At 51.7% G+C, this 24,726-nt stretch overlaps 3 non-coding genes across 3 annotated transcripts; 2 read left to right on the top strand and 1 right to left on the bottom strand.

Annotated features, from left to right (window-relative positions):
• Positions 1 to 381: 381 nt before the first annotated feature.
• On the bottom strand, positions 382 to 455 carry TRNAT-CGU. The gene has a single exon. It is a non-coding gene; the product is annotated as a tRNA-Thr (tRNA).
• A 4,775-nt stretch (positions 456 to 5,230) lies between these two features.
• Positions 5,231 to 5,304, top strand: TRNAT-AGU. The gene has a single exon. It is a non-coding gene; the product is annotated as a tRNA-Thr (tRNA).
• Positions 5,305 to 23,806: 18,502 nt separating this feature from the next.
• Positions 23,807 to 23,878, top strand: TRNAC-GCA. Its single transcript has one exon. It is a non-coding gene; the product is annotated as a tRNA-Cys (tRNA).
• Positions 23,879 to 24,726: the final 848 nt, after the last annotated feature.

The raw sequence follows: 24,726 nt of genomic DNA, 5'->3' as shown, positions 1-24,726 counted from the left end.
AGCAGGACTCAACCTTTGGCGTAAACTAAACAAGCTGCTCCGAAGAAGTGGGGATTCACCCACGAAAGCTCATGCTGCAAAATGTCAGTTAGTCCAGACTAACACAGCTACCCCTCACAGATTCTGGCAGCCACAATGAACATTTGGTGTGAGAGCTCAGACATGCCCCTGTCCCAGAGGGACGGGGTCATCTGTGTGGGGACTGGACCACTGACCTACCCGCTCCTAACTCCCAAACTTTCAGTAACTCTATTATCAGTGCCTGTGACTGTTATTTAAACCACAAGAAAAACCACACTGGGCCAGACAAAAGGCCCATTTAGCTCTGAATCTTGTCTTCTGACAGTAGCCAATGCCAGGTGCCCCAACAACCAGTCAATAAGGCACCACTGGGAGTTGAACCCAGGATCTCCTGTTTACGAAACAGATGCTTTAGCCAGCTAAGCCATGGTGCCTGTGGGTAGCTGTAACACAGTGTCTGCCCACACCTGACTCCCTGCCATCGTCGCCGGGGCCTGACAAGCTTTGCTTGTGTTTGGATTCTGCAAAGCAGAGGAGAAGGTGACATTTCCCTTACAAGTTGTGTGTGAGTAAATCTTTGGCCAGGTCTGCACTACAAAGTTGTTTCAGCAGAATTATATTGCTCAGGTGTGTGAAAAACACACAACGCTACCTTGGTGCACACACTGCAATGCCACATCTGGCGACAAAACTGCCCTGTTTTGCTGACAAAATAAAACGACTTCGATGAGAGGGCTAGAGCTTTTTGCAGCAAACTTAAAGTGACAGAGGAGACGCTGCTGTTCATTATATCACCATAACTGGCCTCCTCCAGTATCCCACAATGCCCGCCGTGAACTCGCCTGCCCTGCATTCCTGCTACAGAGCCATGGGCCCCTCCCATTTCATCGCTCTGGGAAGTTCTGACAGCTGAGCCTGCTGCTCTGCTCCGGCAGCCAGGAGCAAATCACTGCCGTGGATGCTGCTCTCTTCCGCCCTGCGAACACAGAGCAGGCGGCAGGGGCTTCCTTACAGTGTAGGGGGGCCACTGGCATCCGAACTGTGACACGCCCATGACACCCCTTCCCTCGAGGAGGCTCTTACCTTCTAAACAGGGACGGCTGTTTTCTAGTAAAATCACTAAAAGTGAAGGAGAAAACTCGAAAGAGGTTCCCCCTGGCGCTCACGTACCTGAACCGCAATACTCTCTCAGTCCTCAAAGAGAGACCTGGAGAAGGAGACTTGCTGAAGCAAAGCCACAGGGGTCTCTGAGGTTTCCCTGGCCCCTCACCCCTGTCCTGCCTGGCTGATGTCAGCATCTCTCTGTGAGGTCACCACCTCCCCACCGCCTTTGACCAATAGACTCTGGTCCTGCAAAAGGCCTTTGTGATGTCACTGCCACACCCCTCCCTTGCTGTGCTAATGTCCTGCCCCTGGCCAGCACTTTGGAGGTTTGAGCTACTCCCTGTGGATCACCCCACTCAAGGAGCGTTCGTTCTAGGAAGCAAGCCGGCTAGACAGGAAAACATCAGATGCTGCTCCCAATGCTACACTCAGTTTTTCAGAAATTAGTCGACTTTATGGCCAGAAGAGACCATTAGAGCATCTAATCTGACCCCCTGCATATCACAGGCCTCCTGTATGACACAAGAGCTACTTTTGGGGCAAACACATTCCAGAAAGGCATCTAGTCTTCATTGAATGACATCAGGAGATGGAGAATCCACCACTTTCCTTGGTAGCTTGTTCCTGAGGTGACTCATCCTCGCTGTTGAATTTTTGTGCCTTAGTTGTAATATGAATTTGTCTCTTTTCACCTTTCAGCCATTGGGTCTTGTTATGCCTTTCTCTGCTCGATTAAAGAGCCCTTTAATTCCCAATCTTTTCTCTCCATTAAGGCCTTTCAACACTTCAATGAAGTCACCTTTCAATCTTCTTTTGATAAGCTAAACAGGTTGAATTCTTTCAATAGCTCACTAGAAGGCATTTTTCTCCAGCCCTCAGAACATTTGGTAGCTCTTTGCTGCCCCAGCTCCAATTTCACACCATCTTTTTCAAATGAGGACACCAAAACTGGAGGCTATTCCAATATCAGTCTCACTGATGCCGTGTCACCTCCTGTGATGTTATTGACATAATCTGTAACTGTATAGATCACCGTTGGGACCACTGTTCTATATTTGCAGCCAATATTGTAGAAAGGTTGTCGTGTAAGGGGTCTATGGAGAGGTTATGATTGGGTGATTATAATGATGCTATCTCTAGATGTGTATCTTTTTTGTAGTTGACGTTATGAATATTGGCTCTATGCTGCCTGTATTTCAAACTTGTGCTCTGCTTCCGGGGAACACCCCAGCCAGACAAGTTGGTGTCACTTCTGCCTAGACTGCTTGAAGGCCCATTAAGGACCATCAGCTATACAATCAACCCATTGAGAGGAGGCAGATATGCCTTGTGCCTCAGCAAGGTATGCAGGGACCTGCCTGTGGACAGAACTCTAAGGTTTTGCTATGCCACGTGCTGGATAGAGTGTCCTTGGGACAAAGAAAGCAAAGACCACATGGCAAGAGACTATAAAACGCTGATGCCTCGTCTCCATCTTGTTTTCAATCCTGCTTCATACCTCTGGAGGGACTTTGCTACAAACTGAAGCTCTCTATAAGGACTGAATGGCCTATCCCAGCTGTGGATGGACTCCAGAGACTTGATTTGAACCTGCAGTTTATTCCATCACTGCTACAAGCCTGAACCAAGAACTTTGCCATTACTGAATGTGAAGGGTTCAAATCCATGTGCATTTTATATAACAACCTGGTCTATGGATTGTGCCAGCTCTTTTCCAGACCCAAATTCCAGAATATGGTCAAGGGACCAGAAGCCTAGCAAATAGTGATCAGCTAAGAGAAAGCTGGGGAAACAGAAAGCCTTGCTTGCTAAGATAGGCCTGGTCAGCAAATTGCCAGGTGTTGGAGCTAAGAACTAAATAATTGTGTCTTATTCAGAGTTGCAGATTGAACAAAGAATCCCTGTTCCTATTGTGTCAGTCCCTTCTGTAGGGAGACGTTCTTCCCACAGATCCAACTTTGAGTTTATGAGAAGTTGGCACATGTCAATATAAGATATGGCATCCTTCCACCTCCCTTCCCAGAGACCAATGCCTGCCTTTAGACACACAGAAAACAATCTTTATTGCCATATACTTTCACTGTTTCTTTGCTTTAACCCCTAAGAATATACCTGTTGGACAATCAAAAGAGTTGCTCCATTCCTGTGGACCCCAAATCAGAATTCAACATAGATATTTTATACTACTAACATTTTATCTAAGTATTCATTAAATGTTAACTTTCTAACTTGAGACCATAAGTGGAGACATTATGTAACCTGTTAACCATTGGCTACTGTGCTATCTTGTCTTGCTGCAAAACCTATCCCAGGGTGTGGAACTGCCTTCCCCATCACTTTCCCCCGCCCATGGAAAACCTATATATTCTATTGTAATCAATTGATTGGCAGTGTCTCTGAGCTTAATAAGCCAGGTGACACTCTGCCAGCGCTGTGTGTAATAAACTCCTCTGCTTGACCTCTACACGGTGTAGATTTATGTCCTTCACAGACACCTGCTGAATAAAGAGGAGATTCAGCATCCAGCACCCAGTGGTGCCTGGCTGAATGTGTCTCCTCTCCCCCCAGCTTGGTGATCTTTTGAGGAAATGGAGAAGACTGCCTTTGCCTAGCTTTACATTACTTGCAAAAGAAGCAGGTCTTTTTGGTGACACGTGTTGAAAGGAGCCACTAGATGAATGCGGAGACAAGAAAACATCCCCTAACTGAACTTGCATCTGTGGATGCTGAAGCCACAACACAGAGCACTAAATGCTATATGACCACGGCTGGTGTCAGAAGAGTCTCTGCCAAAGCCTTTTCCCACCAGCAGGGGCCTCTCTGTGCACAGAACTCCTGGTAGCGTGATGGCTGCAGGCAGTGGAGAACTCTATTTCGGCATCTCTTTGTCTCTTTTTTGATGAACATCTGCAGTGACTGTTAAAAGGCCTCTGGATAGTGGTCTTTGGGAAGAGCTGTCTGAAGAGCCTTCCTAGTAACCAGGAAATCCTGGCTTGGCCTGACAGTTCTTCCTTGCTGAACCTAGTGTCTCTGTTGGCTCCTTTTTTGTATCTCTTTTCTTAAAAAGAAGAGACTTGTCAGCAGAATCCTTCTAAGTGGTGGTTCAAGACAGAGAGAGCCTTCCTTGCGGCTGAGTCTTGGTGCCATGGGGCATGTCTCACCACTGCAGTGCCTCCTGTTGGCCGTCCTGGCAATTAGCTCTGGTCCCCCGGTGCGCCTTCATCTAGTGGCATCTGGCTGCCATCTGTTCTATCATTAGGACCCATGTCGCTCTCAGGACTTCAATGTCCTCTTATGGACACAGCCCTCTGGCTGTGCCCCACTCAGGTCTCTCCCCCCTTCCAGGGGGCAACTGTCCTCTACCCAGATGCTTGCCTTAGTGGCCAGCTGCAGTCCAGGGTGTAGCCACCTGTGTCAGCGGTGACTGAGGCAAAAGGGGTGCACCTCCAACCCCACCATCTGTTTCCCTGGACCACTTCCCCACAGACCTAGCACCTTCCTCCGCCTTTTTATCAGGGCCTCAGTCTGGCAGCAGTCGGCCAGGAGGTCACTCATGCACCCCTTACCCCAGCACTACTCTGATCATGGTGCCCTCCCTTCAGGGCAGCCAATCCTCCCTCCTCAAACTCCAAGGAGTGACTGACTCTTGCTGTGCTGAGCAGCCCTTTATATATGGGCTGCTTCAGCAAGCCTTCTCCTGATTGGCTCTCCCAATAAGCCCTTTACTGACTGGCTGAGTTCTGCGCAGCCTCTGCAAGGTTGCCTTAATCTTTCTCCTGTTTGTTTGGGGCAGCCACCCCACCACACTTGGAAAGCGGCAAATGAGAAGTCTAGAGCTGAAGGAAAGGTGACCATGACTCAGAACTGAGCTGAGGTTGCTGCGACTGAAACACAGATCACTAACCACTATATGATCACAGTGGCTGGTGGGAGAAGCACATGTTAGAAGCCCTCTGTCAACTCAGCTGTGGCTTTCTGTGCACGGAGAGCCAGGCACCTCAAGGTCTGCAAGTCTTGAGGGAAATGGGGAACGTCTGTACTTTGGAATGTGCAGGCGTTGTCCTGGACCATCAAATGGAACAGTTGTAAACACCTCTTTGAGGCGGGTGCCATGGCTTAGTTGGCTAAAGCGCCTGTCTAGTAAACAGGAGATCCTGGGTTCAACTCCCAGTGGTGCCTTGTTGCATGGCTTTTGTCTCCTCTGCTCACATTTTCCTGTGTCGTCTTAGGAAACAGAAGAGACCTCCCTTGGTATGCAAGTAATTGCTTGCTAAGGAAAAGGCTTCTTTGGAGAGAAGCATTGGAAAGAATCAAATCACAAGCCTGGAGTTGATGAAAAGGCTGCTGTGACTGGCATTGGCATGGCGGTTGCTTCAACTGCAATTGCTGCAACACGAGAGCCTGCGCCACACGTCCTTGTGATTCGCTGGGGATGTCCACACACAGAGGCCATGTCACCTTCCTTTTGATTGTCAGTGATGAGAAATGGAGCAGCTGGGAGAAAAGTCCCAGAGAGCGGCACCGTGGCTAAGCAGGCCAAGGCACCTGCCAGTTAAAGTGGAGGTTAGGGATGCAGCACCCAGTGGTGCCTTGCCAAATGTGTCTGCTCCTCCCACTTTTTGGTCAATCTTTCGAGGAAGCAGAGAAGATGCCTCTGCCTTGCAGTGCAAATGCTTCCAAAAGAAACGAGTCATTTTTTCTGACAAGTGTCGGAAGGAGGCACCTAAGAAACGTAACTCAACTTGCATCCATGGCTATTGAGGCTATTGAGGCCACAACGCAGAGCACTGAGCACTGTACGATCACAGCTGGTGACAGAAGGGGCTTTTCCAAAGGCATTTTCCACTAGCAGGGTCCTCTCTGTGCGCAGAATTCCTCATCGTTCGATGTCTGCAGGCCCTGGAGATCACTATTTGGCATCTCTCTCTGTGTCTCTGTGAACATCCGCTTTGGCTGTTGAAAGTCTGTGATGGGATCTGTGGGATGCAACCTGAACAGTGGGACCCCTGAGCCCTGTGTCCCACCGCCTGGATTCCCTCTCACACTGTGATGCTTTGACAGGCTGTGAATCTCTGGCACATATTGCACTTACACAGACATCCACAGGTAGGGGCACATCTAACTGAGTTACATGAATGCTTCTCCCAGCCACTCACAAAACTAACAATAGATAGAGAGCCTCCCGCCAATTCCCCCCAGCTCTGCAGCCTGGCACCCCTGGATCATACCGCAGGAAGGGCGAACCACAGTGGCTGCCTCCCCCACATGCGGGAAAGCGGCTTGACCTGCTGGCCCCGCAGACTAAGTCACCAGGCCTCCAACTTGCCCCATTCGACCCAAGGGGCTGGTCTTGCGGCCAGAATTATTTGCAGTTGTGATTTCCCCCAGCAGCACCCCACAGGGGTCCAGGGTCAGCTCCAGCACAGGCCCCACAGAAAGGCTTAATTCTTGAGCTGCAGCACGTGCTGGGCAGGCTTAAGGCTGGGCTCCCCATGGCAGGAGAGAAGAAGAAGACTCGGCTCCTGGTGACAGGGCCGGCCTTAAGCCGATTTGGCCGATTCCCCTGAATCGGGCCCCGCCCCCGAGAGGGCCCCGCGGTGCAGCGTCTCTCCCGGAAGCAAAACTCTGCGTCTCCCGGAAGCAGCAGCTGTTGCTAGGCAACTAGAGACGCTGGCCGGCTGAGGCAGAGGGGGCCCCTGGCTGTACTTGCAGGTCGGGAGGGGGGAGGGGGGAGAGGGGAGAAGGCACATGTGCTTTGCAGCCTTCCTTCCCCTTCCCCTCCCCCTCCCCCTCGCCCTCGCCCAGCCCCAGCACTCACCTGGAGGAGACGCCGAGGGAGCTTCTGGTCTGTGGCAGACAGGAATCTCTGCAGTGCACCCTTCCAGCAGTGAGTGTCTGACCCTGCGATTCCCCAAGGGTTGTAATATTGGGCTGGTTTTGTGGTTTACGTGGTGTTGCTGTTTGAGGGTGAGTCTGTGCCTGCCTGTGTCTGTTTCAAAACTAAAGTTGGGATCATGTAACCCAGGAAAAAAGCCCCGAGCCGGTACTTAGTGCTGTGAGCTCCAGGTGAGAGAGAGAGGGAGGTTTGGAGGAGGAAATCAAATACATCAAGAGGGGAGAATGCGAAAGGTCTGCAACAGGGCAGGCTGAGACTTTTATCTCCCTCCCCCCCCCGCAGGAGGGGAAACTGAGGCACTGAGTGATCAGATTCCCCTCTCCACATTATTTGCAAAGGAGGAGGACGGGGGCTCCTGTCCAAACCAGTTCCCTTCCCATCAACTCTGCTTTCCCTGCTGCAAGACCGCTGTAGGGGATGAATATTTCCATTAAACTATGGCTCCTTCGTTTGCCCTGCAACAATGAAATAGACCGGCTTGGTGGGGGGGAATAGCCCCCCCTAAAGCTTTGTGGATATTAAGGGTTTGGGGGGGGGCATGATAATATTCTAGATCAATCAAATGCCCAGCTCAGCTTTCTAGCCATCCAGCAGCTTTAGGGCAGGGAAGGTAGGTGCTCTTGGTGCAGAGTGGTCGCAAAACAGGGGTGAATTTAGCGGGGGTTCGTGGGGTCTGCTTGAAATCCCACCCGATGCAGCCACACAGAATCATTGGCAGCGCTGGGAGAGGCCAGGAGTGGAAGCAGGTGCCCTGGGGGTGGGGGGACATTTGCCCTCAGTCCTGGGCTCTGGGATGGACTAGGCTGGGTGGTGGGTTCAGTCTAGTCTTCCAGCCTGTTGCTCTCACTGGGGTTTGTGGTTTTCATCTGGCTCCACCAAAAAGATCAAACAACCCCAGTAGAAAAGGGGAGTGAGAGAGGCGGGAAGGAGTTTGTAAGGGGTTTAAGTGACCCATCAGCGAAAGAGTAAAAACAGAGTTTGACTGGGTTGCCCCCCAGCCACCACTCCTGCAAACACTGGGAAAGGGTCAGCTCCATCCCCCACTGAGGCTATGGTGAGGGACAACAGGGGAGGAAGGAAGCCACATGGCAGTCCCTTCCCCCCAACACCACCCTCCAGCCCCCAAACTCTGTCCCAAAGCCTGCACCCACCCCTCCGCATGCCCTCCCAGAGCCTGCACCCCTCCACCCTTCCTGCACCCAGCACCCAAACTCCGTCCCACTCAGCCCTGGGCAAAGCTCCTTGGTCTGGCTCCCAGTCCCTCTCCAAGGGTTGCAGCTGTCTGGAGGTGCTGCCTTCCACACCTTCCTCATTCACACCTCATTCATTCATTCAATAGGGCAATTGATTACAAAGTGGAGAGAAGATCTTATTCTACTTCTAGCAAAAAGACATTTTAAGGTGCCACAAGTACTCCTGTTTTTTTTACACTACCTTAGGGGCCTGCTATAACATATTACTAAGGTTCAATACAAAGTCATGTAAAAGTTATACAAAAATGCATAATGCAGAGATTTATCTACAACTGCATTGATTGACTGCTGTGTGCAGTAATATAGTGACCCCTGGGTCTTTGAATAAGGCTATATACTGCGGGGGGGGGGGGTGTGCAGCAGCGAGTCGGGGGCGAGCGGGTGAGCAAGTGGCAGGTGGGCACAGAGGTGAGCAATGAGCCAGCAGGGGGTTTAGGGGCGGGTATGGGGGTTTCTGGCAGGGGAGGGAGAAAGTGAAAGGAGGCGAGTGGTGGGTGGGGGACTGACTAGGAGGGACGCAGCAAGTCAGTGGGGGACTAAGGGGTGAGGAGGGGTGTGATGGTGGGGCCGAGCGGGGAGGGGGCGGGTCCTATTTTACTGCTGTGATCTGGTCACCCTATGTGTGCCAGGTTTCAGAGTAGCAGCCATGTTAGTCTATATCTACAAAAAGAACAGGAGTAATTGTGGCACCTTAGAGACTAACAAATTTATTTCAGCATGAGCTTTCTTCGGATGCATAGAATGGAATACTTCTTTTTGCCTATGGGTGCCGTTTCTCCCCCGTCCCCCTCAAACCTTCCTCTTTGGCCCACAGCTGTTTTGATGGGGTGGCGCTGAGGAAGGAGGGTTTGTTTCTGCGAGGCGAGCGGCACTGGTGGGGGCAGTGTTTCCACGGGGCTGGGCAGTGCTGGGGGGAAGGAGGGGGCATAAAATAAACATTATTGAAAAAAATCAGTTGTACAACTATCAAAACAAATTATTTTCCTAATATGAAAGTGAAAATCTATAATTAATATTCTTTTAGAATGTGGTGACTTCTATCAATATGGGCAAGAGATCAAGAGATATTGGTAGAAAGTACCCAAGTGGGAGTAAGAAAAGAGCCATATACAATATTATGTAGTAATATATAATTTTGTTATTATGTATCTAGTCATGGAAAGTAAATAATACATGTAAGAAATGAAAGGTGGGGTTTTTTAAGTTTTTTTTTTTTTTAAGTCATCCCTGCCGGGGCCCCGTCAAAACTGTTCGAATTGGGCCCCGCACTTCCTAAAGCCGGCCCTGCCTGGTGAGGCAGGCTGGGGCATCCTGGATCCCATTTGCTCACAGCCAGCCCCCCGCCCCCCACCCCCAAGTTGTCAGTGGTGCCCCCAGGTCGGCCAGAAAGGAGCAGCGGTTTTCACTACACCAAGTCCACTTATGGCTTACAGGCAACTCCAGACCCCCCACAGCCCACCATCTCGGCCAGAAAGGAGCCCACTCCGCCCCCCCATTGCTTCTTTTCCTTCCCCCCAGGACTCCGCTTCTCCTGGCCTGCAAGTAGCCATCCCTGGGATGCCAACAGGCAGGCACCAGGGTCTATCTCCCAGAAGCCAACTGCATCTCCATGGGTTCAGCCCTCTGAAGGGCAGGTGGGAGCTTCGTGGATCCCAGTTGCTCACAGCCAGCCCAACCCCTGCCTCTAAAGCCATCAATCTATAGGCCAACCTCCAAGGGCAGAGGAGGCCAAGCCACAAGTCTCCAAAAGGTGACATGACGCACTCCTCTAGGTTCTCCAAACTGATGCCAAGGTGCTTTCTCCACTGACGTCAGCACCCTTTGAGACTGAGAGTTGGAGTTATCCCAGGGACAGGCCAATAGCAGAACGAGGAACGCCTTCCTGAACAGCAAGGGGATCTGAGAAAAGGAAGCCAGCATATTTCTGCATGGTTTTGAACCAGCAATCTTTGGCATGTTAGGCAAATGTGATAACCACTACACTACAGAAACTCTTTTTATTTGGCTGGTGCTTGCACTGACACACACCAATGGGGAAACAGAGGGAGTGGTGGCAGCCCTTCGATAGGTCAGCTGGCAGAGCAGAGGACTGGAGCCAGTGCTCAGGAAGTCATCCTTACGTCCCCCTTCTGAACCTTGCTTGAAGGGGAGCTTCTTTTTCTTCCCCTTGCTGACAAAGAGCAAGAGAAGAATGAAAGGTCAGGTGGGCCAACTCGGTACAGAAGCCCATGCTGCCTTTTCTTGCTGCATAGCCTGAAATGAGGGATTTGTGGCAGTCAAAGGAACAGCCCACCCTTGCACAAAGGGGGAAAGAAAAGCCCCCCCCCAAGCTTGGGATTGAACCACAGACCTTTAGTCTCGCCCAGCTCAACTACTTCAACAGCTGCTAGGTTTCTTTTTAGCCTATTGCTTTTCTGTCTGGGATGCTTTTGTCAGCGGCCCATTAAGGCAAGACTCACTTTTGCTTTTCTTAGCTGGCTAAAGCCCTGGTTTAATAAACCAGGAGATCCTGGGTTCAACTCCCAGTGGTACCTTGTTGAGATGCTTTTGGGGCACCTGGCATTGGCTACTGTCAGAAAACAAGATTCAGAGTGAGATGGACCTTTGGTCTAGTCTAGTGTGTTTTTTCTTATGGTTTAAATTACACTCACAGGCACTGATAATAGATCTACTGAAAGTTTGGGTGTTAGGAGCTGATAGGTCAGTGGTCCAGTCCCCTCACAGATAACCCCCTCCCTCTGGGACAGGGGCAGGTCTGAGCTCTCCCACCAATTGGCTCATTGCAGCTGCCAGAATCTGTGGGCAGCTCATTTAGTTTATGCCGAGGGTTGGGTCCTTCTTTGTGCCCAGTGTCTGAGAATGAAAATCCTAAACCACCCTATGAAATAACAAATGCAGCAGGACGTGTTATTGTTCCTGCCCCAAAGCAGACAGACCAATGGAGAAATGCCATTGAGTCCAGGGTAATACTTCCCTGCGGTTTTACCATTTCCACTCGCTAAACTCCCTCCCAACCTTCTGGGCTCCTAGAGCAGGGGACTGAGCCTGAGCCAAGACATGTACACTGCAACTTTACTCCAGACCAAGCCACATGGCCCTGATTAATGTGACCTAGGCCAGTCGTGGGTGTTTCATTGCACTGGAGACGTAGCCTAACATTATGTCTACACTGCGATTAACACACCCAGGGCACCTGTCTCAAAGCCCAGGTCTGCTGACTCAGGGTAATGGGGCTTGGACTGCAAGACTATAAAATTACAATGCAGACATATGGGCTTGAGCCCAACTTCTGAGGCCCCATGAGGAGTGAGGGTTTCTGAACCCAGGCTTCAGTGTGAACACAAATATCTGCACCACAGTTTTTAGCCCCTCAGCTTTAGCTCCATGAGCCCACGTCAGATGACCCAGGCCAGCCCTGCTGCCATCTTTATCCCAGGAGAGATGGACTCTAAGGTATGTCTCCATTGCAGTGTAAACCCAGGTGTGGCACGCTGTGCTCAAAGCAGCACCTGGAAGCCCCATATTCACCACTCTCATATAATGATGACATGGTTTGTACAAAGTCTGCCTGGTGAGGTGTCATTTCAAAAGTCTTGATCTGTTGAACATTAATATCTTGTTGGATGGTGTGCGCTAGCATTGGTTGGGAAGTTATGAAGTTTTGCTCTGTGTGCGTTACTGAAATATGAGGTTTTGAAATGCCCACAACCAGCCTTTCAGGTGTGACAAGGGAGGACCCAGACTCACTGCTGGCCCATTAAAGGTATCCAGACTCCCAAGGACTATCCCAGGAACCGTGTACAATGCAGACTTCTCCGAGATAGCACAGAGACAATGGACACTGCTTGACTCACATGGTAGCAAAGGAGCTTCCTAACAAGTTGGAAGAAACTATGAAAGAGAGGTAGAGACATCATGACTTGGACTCTCTCCCCCACAACTCAACATCTGGAAACACACCTGGAGGACAAAGACTGAACTGAACTGATTCAGAAATCAGAAGAGAATAATAACAATAATACTTGCAAACCAAAGTCCCCAAACAGACTAGTATTGGTTTCTCAGCAGAAAATTTTCAGTTTGGGGAATTTTGTTTTCTCAGTCAGACTTTGTCAAGGAAAGCAGGGAGAAAATGTTGGAGTTGCCTCCTTCAGAACAGCTTGGCCTAGACACTAGCTGTGGTTCACTGTTGTGGCCTTGCTCAGGATGGGAGTATTTTAATTATTTGGGGGAGGTCCCAGGGTGTTTGGGGGAGATGATGAGGATGCTACCTTTTGAGATAAAAACTAAGAAATACGGGACTAGAGAATTTTTTTAAAAATCTGGGATTTAGACATTTTATTTAAAGCAAGAGGGGGGTCTGAGTTTCTGAGAAGGTTTTTGTTTGCAAGAAGCAATGTTATTTGATCTGTCATTGTACCAAAGGGAGAGATGGTTGTCTATGGCCTGGTCTACACTAGGAGTTTATGTCGAATTTAGCAGCGTTAATTCGACTTAACCGTGCACCTGTCCACACGAGGAAGCTAATTATTTCGACCTAGAGGGCTCTTTAGTTCGAATTCTGTACTCCTCCCCGACGAGGGGAGTAGCGCTAAATTCGACATGGCTATGTCGAATTAGGCTATGTGTGGACAGAAATCGACCTTAGTAGCTCCGGGAGCTATCCCACAGTGCACGACTCTGTTGACGCTCTGGACAGCAGTCCGAGCTTGGATGTTCTGACCAGCCACACAGGAAATGCCCAGGGAAAATTTGACACGCTCCGGCGCCTTGTGGATGTTCTGCAGGACCGCAGGCAGGAGGACAGAGCACCCCTGCACTGTATCTGCAACCGCCCTCCCCCGCCACAAAGTCCCAAACCCCCCTCACCCAAAGTAACAAGAAGGAGGGGCGACAGGGGCCGTGAAAACTGTCACTGCACCCCTGCAGAGTGCACAAATACAAGAAGGCTCTCATTCCCTAAATGTTGAGAAGTCCTTCCCTTCCTGGCTCACCGAAGCCCCAGTTTCATCCCAGTTTCATCCCCTAACTGTGTAGTTGATTATTAAAAGTAGTTTGCTGTTAATTACTATTTCCGTCAAGTTTTTCTACAGAAGACTGTCTGTGAAGGGGGGGAGGGGTTTTTTAATTGCATAGGACAGTCACCTTTACCAGGGTACAGACACGGGGGCAGGATCTACAGCAGGTCACACACACAGTGCAGTCAGTAGGCACTCTGGTCGGTCTGGGAGGTGTTTTCCATGTTCTGTGTGGGTGGGGGGTACGTGACTTTGTGGCATGGGAGGACGGTTACAGAACTTATGCAGCGGTCCTTGTCTCGGACCACAGAGCCACGCAGCAGGGGAATCTGTAACCGTCCTCCCCCGCCACAAGGTCACATAGCCCCTGCACACAGAGTCCCAAAAAGGAGGGATGGCAGGCTCTGTTGAAACAACCAGTCTGGCACTGCAGACCGCTCTAGGAGCAGGAGCCTGTCATTCCTCGAGTGTAGAAGCGGTGTTAACATCACTGCACACCCTACCCACCACAGTCTGCGTCCCTGTTTCAACCCTATAACGCGAATTCATTAATAAAGAAAATGTTGTTAATTAACAATGTTCCATTAACTTTATTTTTAAATGTGTGTTGGAAGGGGGGAAACGTGGTGAACGGGGTATGTAACCGCAGAAGAAAGTCAACAGTAACTGAAGCAGGGGCAGGTTCAGCTTCTCTGTAAAGAAACTGAACAGTCACAGGTTACCCTGCTCCCTGAGGAACCTAGCTTTCAAAGCCTCCCGGATGCACAGCGCTTCCTGCTGGGCTCTTCTAATTGCACGGCTGTCTGGCTGAGCGTAATCAGCAGCCAGGCAATTTGCCTCAACCTCCCACCCCGCCATAAAGGTCTCCCCCTTGCTCTCACAGAGATTGTGGAGCATACAGCAAGCTGCAATAACTAGGGGGATATTGGTTTCGCTGAGATCCGAGCGAGTCAGTAAGCTCCTCCATCTACCCTTGAGACGTCCGAAAGCACGTTGAATGATGACAGTTACCCAAGACCACCCTCGACACATTTTTCCCCCCAGCATGCATTATGGGGAAATCCCAGAATTCAAATGGGCAGCGGGGACTGCGGGAACTGTGGGATAGCTTGCCACAGTGCACCGCTTCCAATGTCGACGCTTGCCCCGTTAGTGTGAACTCACAAAGTCGAATTAGTGTCCGTAGTGTGGACACACAAATTTGACTTCGTAAGGTCGATTCCACAAATTCGAATTAAGTTAAATCTAACTAATCTGGTAGTGTAGACATACCCTATAAAGAAAGTGTGAAGACTAAATACATCCGACGAGGATAGGATTCAAACCCATGCATGCAAAGCACAATGGATTAACAGTCAATCATCTTAACCACTCGTCCACCTCATCTAACCGACCAAAAAGCAGACAGGAGGAGAAATCTAAGGCCGGCAGTGATAGGGCCAATATGGAATTTTTAAATGCTAAGCGGAAGCAGGGGCTGAATGAGCTCCCCCCTCACATCTAGTGAGGAGCTGGGGGAAAGACTTCAGGAACAGACTGTGTTTGCATAGACACACCTAGTCTGCCTAGGTATGCAGCATAATGGGGCTGCTTCCCCAAAATGAGCAGTTTTGGCTGGTGGTGAGTTACAAATCACTTTAGGATTGAGTGGAATGAAATGTTATTATCCTTCCTGCATGAGTGAAGGGCAGCAGAACATACCTAGTCCGTCCTGATGGAGGGGTAGGTGGGTGAGGAATAGCTTTTATTGGACTTCATAGAAGTGATTGAGGACATCCATGGCTGTGGCCCCTTGGAAGCCACGGTCGAACACCGGGGCTGGGAGTGGGGCTGTTGCTTGCTGGGGAGAGGAGTGCAGACAGGGGTAAGGGGGTCGAGGCTGGTCTGGGAGCCAGGGGCCCAGGCTGAGGGTGGGGTTGGGGAAGAGCTGGGACAGAGTGGGGCTGAGTGCTGCTCCCTCCATGGGGGCTGGCTCAGGCCCTGAGGTGCCCCCATGAATGTTCCTCTGTGTCCCCCTAGGAGTCATGCCCCACATTTTGGGGACCACTGACCCCTACTCGCTAAGCAGGGGCTAGTGATGCCAAAGCCCAGGGAAAGGGAGAACAAGGGCAGGGGCCCCAGCACCGGACCCATGGCCCCCCACTTCTGTCTGTGGCTCTGCCCCCTTCCACACCTTCCACCCCCGGCCCCACCCACTGTCACCTCTGTCCCACCCCTTCCCCCACTGGCCCCGCCCACTGTCACCTCTGTCCCACCCCTTCCCCCACTGGCCCCGCCCTATCACTCCTTTGCCCCGGCCCTGCTGCGGCCCCCAGACCAGAGAAGCTCTGTGCCCTGCTGCAGCCCCCGGGCCGTAGCAGGGAGTGGGAGCTCCTCCAGCCCTGGGGCCGACATGGGGGAGACTTTTCCAGGGGGGGGCAATTTGGCCAGGGCCCCTAGTCATGGGCCCCACTGCCCCCTTGGTGACGCAAGGTTTGGGGAGGCTGAGCCCCCCGAGCCTCCATTACGAGCCGCCCAGGCTACCACTGCTCAGTGGGTGGCCAGTCTCCCTGTGTCTCTGCTGTTCATGCTGGGGAGCCTGGCCGGCCTTAGGGGTGGGGCCCCCGGCAGCCGCCCAGGGCTCCAGGGGTCAAAGGGCACCGCGTGCCGGTGCAAAGGTGCTCACTGCTCTCCCCTGCCCCAATGCTCCTCCGTGGCCCCAGAGAGGGTTGTGGGGAGCGAGGAGCAACACTACGTGCTCCCTGCGTCCTGGTCACTTTCCCCACCTGGGCCGGGCTGTGAGGGGAGCATCAGAAGCTGCTGCTCTCTGCCCTCCCCTGATGCAGCCCAGCTGAGGAAAGTGACCTGGATGCAGGGAGCTCGGATGATGTCGCTTCTCTCCCCTCCCCATGCCCCGCAGCCCCTCGGGGTGCCTGGAGGAGCAGCATCCCAGGGAGGAGCAGGCAGCAATGCCAGCTGCTCCATGCACACAGGTCAGTGTCCCCACGTGGGTGCAGCAGGGGGTGCAGGGGTTCGGGGTGAAGGGGGTGCAGGAGAGGGGCAGTGGCTGGTGGCACAGGAGGGGAGTGTGGGAGTTAAGGGCAAAGGGGACACAGTGTAGGGGTTAGGGCACAGGAGGGGGCAGGAGTTAGGGGTGAAGGAGGCACAAGGGTCGGCAGTGCAGGAGCTAGCACTAAAGGGGGAGGGGGATCGTCCAGGGGCGATGGGGAAGTGCCAAAGTACAAGTTTTGCCCCAGGCACCATTTCCCCTAACGCTGGTCCTTGGTCACATTTCTTGCTGGGAGGGGGAGGGGAGAGACGAGGCGTTTTCTCTCTGTTTCTTTCGTCTCCGTTTTCTGCTCCTTCCTTCAATTCCAGAAACCTCCCTTGTGTTTCAGACTGTGCAGTGACGCCCTCCCCACCCCAGGACTATGGAGCCTTTGGAGCAGAAAGATCCTAGGAGCTAAGCATGAATCCAGGGGTGAGTAGCTGGCAGGAAGGAGTCCTAGCAACTGTTCCGGGAGTGCAGGGGAGGAATGACTCCCCCTTCTCTAGATTCTCCCCGTGGGGCTCAGGGGAGCAGGGAGGGTTGTATGATAAATTCCATCCAACTCCCCCTTTGTTCCAAGCCGAGGGACGTCTCAGCTCTGCACGATCCCCTTGGCAGCACCAAACAAGGGATGTTTTCCACTGCCCAGGAGACCCAGCCAGGGACTGATGTGCTGGAGATATGTTGGGAAAGGGACTGTCTGAATTGCCAAGGCAGGAAACGAACCATCTACAGCAACATCATTAACCACAAACACACTCTAGCCATGCTCCAGCCAGTAGGGAAATGGGCAGGAATTCTTGCTGTTCAGCCATGGCCACACATACAGAGCTGAACAGCAGTGAGTGTGCTGGGGAAGCTGGTCTGAGCAAACAATTGGAAATGATCCTTCAGTGTGTGGAGGCCAAGAATTAATTAATAAAGGTTTGAAGGGATCTTAATGTATGTTAGCTAATTTAGCAGGAGTTAGGCTGTGGTATGCTGTAAGAGAATGTGGTACAGAGTGAATTGTGTGAAAAGTCATTACGACCTTGTGAAATGCAGTCTTGTTTTTGTTCTAGTATTGAAGACAAATAAGATAGCGAATAGGCTTATGTATAAACAAATGCAAATGTTTTCTTTTTACTGTCTCCAGGTTTGCTAGCCATTGTCTGTAACAAAGGTATAAATGATTGCTATGATTGTTTACTAATTGAGAGAGATTCGTCCGGGACAAGGGGCAACCCAGCTTCCTATGACACTCTCTCCCTCTTGTGATCACTAGAGAAAGTAATAAAGTATTTGATTTTGCTGTACCCAAACAAAAAGCGAGAACTTAGTTTTTCTTCGACAAGTGAGAACAGAACCAGAGTGTAGAAAGGTCCCTGTGTTAAGTGCTTGTGGCTGAGGGAGCTGGGCTGACACCATGGGGATCTTTCTGTGGAGCTTTGATTCTTGCCAGCTAGGGAAGGCTGGTGTGTGGTGTCTTTGTGGCTGTACTTTCAGTGATGCAGGTTTCTCTCTCCCATTGTTCCATGGGCATCCTACTAGATTGCCAGCTGCCGTTCAACTGCAGTGTGGAGACTGTTTGTGTGTGGGGAGAGACAGTGAGTGTGTTGAGGTAGGTAGGAGCGGATCATTATTATCCCTACTTGAAAGAGGGAGAAGCTAAGCCTGAGAAAGGAGAATTGACTTGTCTTAGGTCACACAGCCAGTCAGTGGCAGAGTTGGGAATAGGACCCAAGAGCCCTGATTTTCAAACTAACCATCGGATCTTGAATTTCAGACATTGAATGACCTGAATAAAGTGCTCTCAGATGAGCTCCAGACCAACAACAGTGCACAGGAATTATTCATCAAGTATTTCAGAAGAACTGCAATGTTAGAGAGAATCATGAACTGCTCAGAGACCATTATTGCAGAGAAGCAGCAAAATTCATCAAACATATGACTGGTTATGACTTATTTCCTTGGTCTTCAAAGAGAACAACAAGGACCTGAGTCTCCTCCGTGTCAATAACCCCCTGCTCAGCCAATAAGGGTAGAGACTGAGGACGGGAGGCTGAGGGTTCTCACCAGAGAGCCCAAAGGATGGCCCAGGTCACCGGTGGGGATCACTGCCCGAGCACTATTTCAGCCTCACATTTTTGGGTGGACCTCCCACAGTGGGAGCTGCAGAGCACTCCCCCGCAACACACACACACACACACACACACACACACACACACACACACACACACAGGGGTGAGCTGCAGCGGGTTTGCACAGGTTCGTGCGAACCCGTTGTTAAATTTAGCAGCCATTTTAGAACCGCTTGTTAAGGGCTGCTAAATTTAACAAAAGTTCCCGCCCACTCCTCTCCTGCTCCGCCCCCTTCTCCTCCCCCTCCCCTGCTTCCCGCGAATCAGATGTTCGCGGGAAGCCTGAACAAGCAGCATGGAGGCAGCCAGCAGGTAAGCTGGGGCGCGGAGGGGGAGGGGAGGTGCGGCTGGCTCAGCAGCTCCCGGTCCCAGACCGCGGCTCCCTCCAGCCCAGCGCCGGCCCGGGGAGTCGGGCCCCGCGGCTACCGCCGAGCAGCCGGGCTCCCGTGCCGGCCCGGGGAGTCGGGCCGAGCGGGCGGGCCCCGGTGCCGGCCCGGCCCGGGGAGTCAGGCCGAGCGGGCGGGCCCCGGTGCCGAGCGACCCGGCGAGTCGGGCCCCGGTGCCGGCCCGGCCCGGGGAGTCGGGCCCCGCGGCGCCGGTTGTGGTCCTGGTGGAGTGGACCCGGTCCGGCTCCAGGCAGTGTGGTAAGGGGGCAGGGAGGGGGTGGGTTGTGGGGGGGTGGATAGGGGTCAGGGCAGTCAGAGGGCAGGGAACAGGGGGATTGAATGGGGGCAAGGGTCCCGGGGAGCAGTCAGGAAAGAGCAGGGTTGGATGAGGTGGTGGGGGCATTCAGGGACAGAGAGAAGGGGTAGTTGTATGGGGTAGGGGTTCTGGGGGGCCATCGAGAATGAGAGGAGGGGTTGGGTGGGGCGGCAAGGGGCAGTCAGGGGACAGGGGAGGGGGGGATGGGTCAGGGGTCTCGGAGTGTGTGTGTTAAGGAACATGAGGGGTTGGATGGGGCACGACCCCCCCCCCATGGAGGGGGGGGGGAAGGAGGGAACCCGTTGTTAAAATTTTGGAGGGAGGAGGGAACCCGTTGTTAAAAATTTGGCAGCTCATCACTGCACCCACCCACCCACCTCGCTCCTGGTGTTGGGAGGGGAACAAGAGAAAGGACAAAAGAAGCAAGAGAAGATGAGAAAGGAGTAAAGGATGGATGGAGGAAAAGGTGAAAAAAAAAGGACAAACCCTAATGTCCCCAGTGATTCTAAGGGACAAAATCCCAGGTGCGGAATAAAATTCTGCCTCCTTAAGCTTGTGTTTTCCATGCCTATGTAACCCTTCTGCCCCTCTGAGTTGGCAGCAACAAAGGCCGGGTTCAGTATCCAGGGGTTCCGTTTCAATAACACAATGCAAAACCGGCTCGAACCCCCACCCAGTGACCTGGGACAATTACCTACCACCCCCCCGGGCGCCTCTAGGAGGCAATACTTCCCCACTCGCAAGCACAGAGTCCGAGTGTAGCAAAATCCTTTTAATAAAGGAGGGAAACAATGCGGCATCAAGTTGGAGAGACACCACAAACAGGATTATAACACAAACCATAAGCAAAAAAAAACCCACCCCCAAGTACATTTGGCACTGTCCTTTCCCCCTTAGGGTCTTAAGTCCAATCACCCCAAAGTCCAACAACCCAAGAGTCTCTGTCTCTGGTCAGTGCCACCCCAGAGTTCAAAAGTTTATCTGCAGAGTTTTACCCCCCCAGCCCGGGTGGACATGCGGGGGGGGGGGCACATGCAGGGTGTTAAGGGGCACCTTACGGGGGCCAGGGCCGACTGCCCTGCTTCTCCGTGGAGTTCTGCTGTAGCCTTCACCACGACTGGCTCCACTCCACCAGCTGTGCCGCCCCTCCAGCCAACCCGTGAACCGCATCAGCCGTCCACGCGAACCGCTCCACACGCTGCACCAACGTGCTGCAGACTGCTCCGCTCTGCCAGCTGCTTAGCGATCAACCTTCAGGCTCCCCCACTTAGTGATCTCAGCTCAGTAAGCTTAGCTCTTTTAGTGATTTCAGCTCTTGTAGTAAAGAAGCCCCAGTGCCACCTTGGCCCAATGTGAATTCAGGTCAGCAGCCTCCAGATGGACTCCTAAAGGATTCAAAATTAGCTCTGCTCTTTAACAGTGGAGAGAGGAGGATGTGCAATTGGTGTTCCAGGCCCTCAAAAGGGGCCCATTCCATCAGGTACACACACCAGTCCCCAGCCTCTCTCCCTTCACTGGGTTTTGGAACCCATGTCCCTTGTCTAGCAAGTACTATTTAATGTAGGTTGAGTCATTTCTGTCATAAAGCAGTCTCATAGTTCCTCATTCACATAATTAAGGTAACAGCCCCATTTTTTTCTTCCTGCCCCAATTACAAAGAAATTGGGGATTCCACAGTGTGAAAATAACCATCCCATGCTGCTGTGTGTTATGCTAAGTGGTGTGGATTTACCAATGCAAATGCACATTCCTAAAATTCCTTTGCCCACTCCTCATAATGTACCACCAGATGTCAGGGTAGATCTCATCCTGATTCTGCTTACACCTATAATTCAACTCCCACCAGATGGATCAGACTGAACAGGTTTCAAACCTCGAGGAGGCTCTTACCTTCTAAACAGGGACGGCTGTTTTCTAGTAAAATCAGGCAAAGGGAAGGAGAAAACTCGAAAGAGGTTCCTCCTGGCACTTACGTACGTGAACCCGAATACTCTCTCAGTCCTCAAAGAGAGACCTGGAGAAGGAGACTTGCTGAAGCAAAGCCACAGGGGTCTCTGAGGTTTCCCTGGCCCCTCGCCCCTGTCCTGCCTGGCTGATGTCAGCATCTCTCTGTGAGGTCACCACCTCCCCACCACCTTTGACCAATAGTCTGAGGTCCTGCAAAAGGCCTTTGTGATGTCACTGCCACACCCCTCCCTTGCTGTGCTAATGTCCTGCCCCTGGCCAGGCACTTTGGAGGTTTGAGCTACTTCCTGTGGATCACCCCACTCAAGGAGCGTTCGTTCTAGGAAGCAAGCCGGTAGTTTTGGATCATCGGCACATTTTGTCAGCTCACTGTTTAGCAGATCGTTTATGAATATGTTGACTAGTCCTGGTCCCAGTACAGACACCACTAGTTACCTGTTTCCATCCTGAAAACTGACCATTTATTCCTACCCTTTGTTTCCTATCTTTTAACCAGTTATTGATCCACGTGAGGACCTTCCGGAGGTGAAAGTAAGCCGGTATGTTCCGGTATGGGGTACCGGCAAGAGCCGTTACACTGTGCCAGTCCGGCCCGGCTTCCCCAGGCTGGTGATTTAAGGGGCCAGGGCTCCCTGCAGCGGCCGGAGCCCTGAGCCCTTTAAATCGCCTCCCGAGCCCCCCTGCCGGAGCCCCAGGGAGCAAATCACTGCCGTGGATGCTGCTCTCTCCCGCTCTGCCAACACAGAGCAGGGGCGGCAGAAGCTTCCTTACAGTGGGGGGGGCACCATTGTCTGAACTGTGGCACCCCCATGACACCCCTTCTCTAAGGACCCCCACCACGTCTCCCCCCGAGGCCACACCCACAGACGCCTCTTCCCCAAGACTGCACCCTCCCCCCCATCATTTGTCCTAACAGCCAGTAAAGTGTGGTGGGGCCATGGCCTCTAAACCCCCTGTTCCAGCACCCCTGACACAGCGCTAAGCAGGCAGCAGTGTGTGTGCGTGTGACAGAGAGTGCTGTGCTGAGCTGAGCCAGGGAGAGAAGGGGGCTGATGTCGGGGCTGTCCCCTGCCTCAGGACTGGTTGCTTCCAGCAGCTGTCTGAACTTAGAGACAGTGTGCGACACACTCACTCTTCTGCAACGCACACACTGTCTCTCCCCCCCCCACACACACATGCTCTCTACCCCACCACACACACTGCAGTTGAAAAGCAGCTGGCAATCTAGTAGGATGCCCATGGAACAATGGGATAGAAACCTGCATCATGTGATGCTGTACCAGCCCGTGAGGCATTGCAAACCCTTCCCAAAGCACTCTGCAGCCAGCTCCACAGTGGGATGGCTACCCACAGTGCACTGCTCTCTGTGCAATCCAAGAGATGCTAGCATGGATGTGCTCTGGTGACACAGGGGCATAGGGTGGACATGCAACAGCTGTTCAATTAGAACACTTTAACTAAAGCCATGTTACTCTTTCATGTAGACATAGCTTTAGAGTAAGACAAGACCCAGCTGCATTGAAACTAAAGAACCACAACTTTCTCTGTAGTTGGCAGGATTTGAACCTGTGCAGGGAAACCCCAATGGATGTCTAGTTCATTGCCTTAAACACTTGGCCACAACTCCTTGCTGGGTGGGTGGTTCTCACTGCACTCTAGTTCTGTTCTCACTGAGTGATCAATTCCAGTTGTTTCCTGAAGCCAGCCTCCACAACACACACACACTGCTGTGCCCTTGTGTAAGTGTGTCCGTGGCTGAACAGCAAGAATTCCTGCTCTTTTCGCTTCTGGCTGGAGCATGAGGAGAGTGAGTTTGTGGCTAACGACGTTGCTGTAGCTTGTTGTCCATTTCCTGCCTTGATCATTCAGACAGTCCCTTTCCCGTGATATCCCCAGTACATCAGTGATTGCGATAGCAGGGGGCAGGTTTTCTCTGGGGCACTGAGCTTTGCCAGGGGGTTGGTGGCTCCTTTCTTTCCTCACCCTGGAATAAACTCAGCTTTTTATTCCATCCTTGATGTTTCAAGGAATAACAACAGATGACCAAAGAAAGAGGTGGACAGGGTGGGCCTCAGGGGAGGGGCAGAGAGATGTGGGCGGTGGGCAGGGCAGGTCTCAGGGGAGGGGGCAGAGAGGGGCGGCCCTGCCCTCAGCCTCTCCTTGTAAGTCCCCTGCCCCCTAATCATTTTTGTTGCCCTCTCCTAGACTCTCTTCAATTTGTTTCTGTAGTGGGAGGGTGGGGTGAAAACTGGACGCAACGCTCCAGATGTGGCCTCACCAGTGCTGACTAGAGGGGAATAATCACTTCCCTCGATCTGCTGGCAACGCTCCTACTAATCCAGCCCAATATGACCAGTTACCCATATTGAATGCAGACACAGCAATATATGATACATTGGTTCCTGTCCATTCAGAAGGTTATTTCCCACCTATTCATAAATAATGAAGCTGCTCTAAGCGGAGGGGAGAGAGCTGTCCCGTCCGTGTAGTTAACCCATCTCCCCGAGAGGTGGTAGCTATGTCAGTGGGGGAAGCTATGTTGGTGGGTGTGCAAGCTGTCGTGTCTACATGTGTATGTAAAGTTTAATTAACTCCCATTTTTAAAACCCCTGTGACCTCGGAATAGAAAAGGAGCTCTCTGAGGCAGAGCCCGTCCTTCAAAATCCTTAAGATCATGGACTTGCCTATGCAAATGTCATGGGGGTATAGCTCAGTGGTAGAGTGTTTGACTGCAGATCAAGTGGTCCTTGGTTCAACTCCAAGTGCCCCCTTCAAGCCTGTTTATTAAATAAAAATAATTTCTTTTCCAGTATGCTCAGGAGCTCCACTAAATAGGGATCCTTGAAATGAATGGACACACTCAATGTTTTCCTGTGCAAATGCATAAAAACCTAGCAAACATGTCCCCCGGCTGAAATCAGTTCCACTCCTCTAAGTGTTGGTTTGTTTTCATCAACTAAACAAAGGCACATGAAGACACATTTGCAGGTCCTTGGCCTCCATGGGCTACAATGTGCAGAAGAACAAGAACCACATCCACTTGGGAGGCATGGACTAGTCTGTATTACATTTGGTAAGTAAGTTGCCATTGGGACTGAAAACTCTACTGGGGGTGGACAGGAGCCTGTTACAAAACTAAAATAACTAAGATTTACCCAACTCCCTGTTACACATTCAATCCTCTGTGCACACGGCATCAACTGGGGCTCTAATAAATGGCAACCTTCCTTTAACACAGATCGTTGCTCTGTGTAACTTTCAGATACATTCGAATGGCAGCTGTTCAGCGGTCATGTGCTGCTAGCTCATGAGCAGCAGCAGAGTCTCTGTACGTTTACCAACCGTAGAGCTGGGTGTGTCTGCATCCAAGTAACTGCAGAGTCAGTGTAGTCCCAGACAGTTAATTGCACAGTCTCACTTTCTGGTCTCATTGATCATTTGGGTAGAAACAGCAACGGTTTGGTGGGTTTTGGTTTTTTTCCCCTTCGTTTTCTCCCAAGGAATGTGTGATCTTGAGCATGTTATTTTAAGTTCCCTGTGGGTCAGGAAAATTCCATCTCCTTGAAATAGCTGGGGAAGTGACCTGTTTGTATAACCTAGAATAAAGGAGCTTTTAAAG

This window comes from Mauremys mutica, unplaced genomic scaffold (genome assembly GCF_020497125.1).
Source record: "Mauremys mutica isolate MM-2020 ecotype Southern unplaced genomic scaffold, ASM2049712v1 Super-Scaffold_100434, whole genome shotgun sequence".
Lineage (NCBI taxonomy): Eukaryota > Metazoa > Chordata > Testudines > Geoemydidae > Mauremys > Mauremys mutica.
Note: the sequence above shows the minus strand (reverse complement) of the source record. Positions and strands in the feature narration are given on the sequence as shown.